The following is a 2815-nucleotide window of genomic DNA, read 5'->3' as shown; positions in this document are numbered from 1 at the left end:
GCCCCTAACTGTCCTCCCCTGCAGGCCTGGTCCCCCCTAACTGCCCTCCCCTGCAGGCCTGGTTGCCCTCAACTGTCCTCCCCTGCAGGCCATCTTTTGGCAGCCATCTTGTGTGTTGGAGTGAACGCTAATTACCATGTTTCTCTTTTATTAGATATGATATATATATGTGTGTGTATGTATATATGTATAAATTGATTTCAGAGAGGAAGGGAGAGGGAGAGAGAGATAGAAACATCAATGGTGAGAGAGAATCATTGATTGGCTGCCTCCTGCATGCCCCCCACTGGAGACCAAGCCCGCATGTGCCCTTGGCTGGAATTTAACCTGGACCCTTCAGTCTGTAGGCCCACGCTCTAGCCACTGAGCCAAACCAGCTAGAGTTATACATTTTTATTTTAGGGCTATACATTTTAATAGAATTACTTCTCATGCAGCAGAAGGTTTATGGGAAGGCGAAGAGGGACAATCAGATGAAAATCTGATTTGTAACAAGGTTCCATCATTATGAAAGGAGGAAGTAGAGGTGGCAGGCCACCTAGAAGTTTTTTACCTTCTGAGGTAGAGTCAAAGGATGGGGAAGCTTTGGTCAGGATCACTGACTCCTCCATTCTGGACCCTTTGGAAAACACTGTTAACCTCTATTACTTTGGTAGCATGTGATCTGAAATGATGTCCCCATGCCTGTTTACTCTGACACCCTGGAGACCTGTTTTCCACAGTTATTTACTAAGGTGACTGGTGAACAGTGCAGATCCTAGTTCAGGATCATTGCTGGAATTTACAGAGCTTACGAAGAGACGTTCCATCTCCGCTAGGTCACAAAGAACTCTTAAGAACAACACTCACAATATCAACAAATATATAGGCATTAGAGGCCCGGTGCACGACATTCGTGCACTGGGGGGTAGGGGGGAAGGGTGTCCCTCAGCCCAGCTGCGCCCTCTCACAGTCTGGGACCCCTTGCGGGGTGGGGAGCAGGACTAAGCCAGCAGGTGGACACCCCCGGAGGGCCCCTTAGCGCTGCCACAGAGGTGGGAGAAGCCCCCACCCCAGCCATGAGCCCAGCTTCTGGCTGAGCGTCGCTCCCTCTGTGGGAACGCACTGACCACCAGGGGCAGCTCCTGCACTGAGCGTCTGCCCCCTGGTGGTCAGTGCGCATCATAGCGATCGGCCGTTCGGTCTATTTGCATATTAGCTTTTTATTATATAGGATTTTAACTAACATCTATGAAACCTAAAGATTCTGACAACATTGACCAGTTCAGATAATATTCTAGGTTTCCTTTTCCAGGAAGTATGTGTGTGTGGGTGGTGGTGGTGGTGGTGGTGGTGTGTGTGTGTGTGTGTGTGCGCGCGGTGAAATAGCAAGAAAACTGAACTTTGGAGTTAGATTTAAATGCATGGTTTGGCTTTGGCATTCACCAGCTGTGGTCTCAGGCAAGCTCTGAAAGTTCTCTGGATTCTACTCTCCTCATGTACAAAATGGGGATAATGATGTCTACTTCACACTGCTCTTGAGATGTTTAAATGAGATAATATATGCCTCCAGCACAGATGATCAACTTCGCATGGACCTCCAAGTGTGGTTCCTGCACCCGCAGCATCAGCGCCACCGGGACGCTTGCTGAAAATGTGAATTCGTGGAGTCCTGGCCCATCGCAGCCCCGTGCATGGCAGTTGCTTGTTCGGACAGTGTGGAAACTTCGTCGATAACGTGACTTCATTAGGGGAGGCAGGAGCGGGTGGGTACCCTTGTTTGGTGGGAGATGGAAAAGGCGGTGATGTCTGTGTTGCAGCTCATAAGGGAGTGACTTTAAAATGATTTAAAGACAGACATGCTCAGAAATGGTTTGTGGCTGGAGAAGGAGCAAGCAGTTAGAATAGTGCCCTAACGGGTTCCAAAGGAAGAGATTGTGAAACTCCTGTACCTGTGGGTATGTCCGTAACTGATGGAAAGGCTAACATTATAGGAGGACTCAATAATGAGAGAGAAAGAATTTTAGTAGCCGAAGGAAGTCTTGGTGGTAAATTATAAGTGTCTTGCCTTTGAAAGGCCAGAAACAAATAATTCACCTCGATTTAAAACTTACAGCTGATGTAGGCCTAGGGGGGTTCCCAAATGTTGGAAAATCCTTTTTCTAAGTCAGATTTCTCATGCAAAATCTGCCATTATAGATTATGCATTTACAACAGTGAAGCCCGAACTTGGAAAGATGTATAAAGACTTCAAGCAGGTAACAGTAGCCGATCTTCCTGGCTTAATGGAAAGAGCACCCGTAAACAAAGGAATGGGCCACACATTCCTCAGGCACATAGGAAGAACTAAGCTACTGCTTTTGTTTTTGTTGATATTTCTGGATTTCAGCTTTCATCCCTAAATCAATACAGAACTGCCTTTGAAACGATATTACTGCTTACGGAAGAGTTGGTGTTGTACAAAGAGAAACTTCAGACAAAACCTGCCTTTGTGCTGTTGATACAATGGACTTGTTAGACGTCCAAGATAAATCCCATGTACTGGTGAACCTACTCTAGAATCCTACAGATTTGCTGCATTTATTTGAAAAAAAAAAAAAAAGATTGCAGAGAGGACTGTGGCGTTACAACATATCATTCCCACCTCTGCAATTAGTGGAGAAGGAATTGACGAATTAGAGAACTGCATAAGGAAACCTCTGGACGAACATGCCAACGGGAAAAATAATACATAGCATAAGAAATATTTGCTTACTTTACAAATTTTAGTATGATATCTTATAGTCAGCCACCAGCAAAGGATTGTACTACTAGATCCAGAATGAATATAATTTAA

At 45.6% G+C, this 2815-nt stretch overlaps 1 pseudogene; it reads left to right on the top strand.

Annotated features, from left to right (window-relative positions):
* The window catches only part of LOC102761762, a 9633-nt pseudogene extending 6818 nt beyond the window's left edge, over positions 1-2815 (top strand).

The sequence above is a fragment of the Myotis davidii genome, unplaced genomic scaffold (genome assembly GCF_000327345.1).
Source record: "Myotis davidii unplaced genomic scaffold, ASM32734v1 scaffold415, whole genome shotgun sequence".
NCBI lineage: Eukaryota > Metazoa > Chordata > Mammalia > Chiroptera > Vespertilionidae > Myotis > Myotis davidii.
Note: the sequence above shows the minus strand (reverse complement) of the source record. Positions and strands in the feature narration are given on the sequence as shown.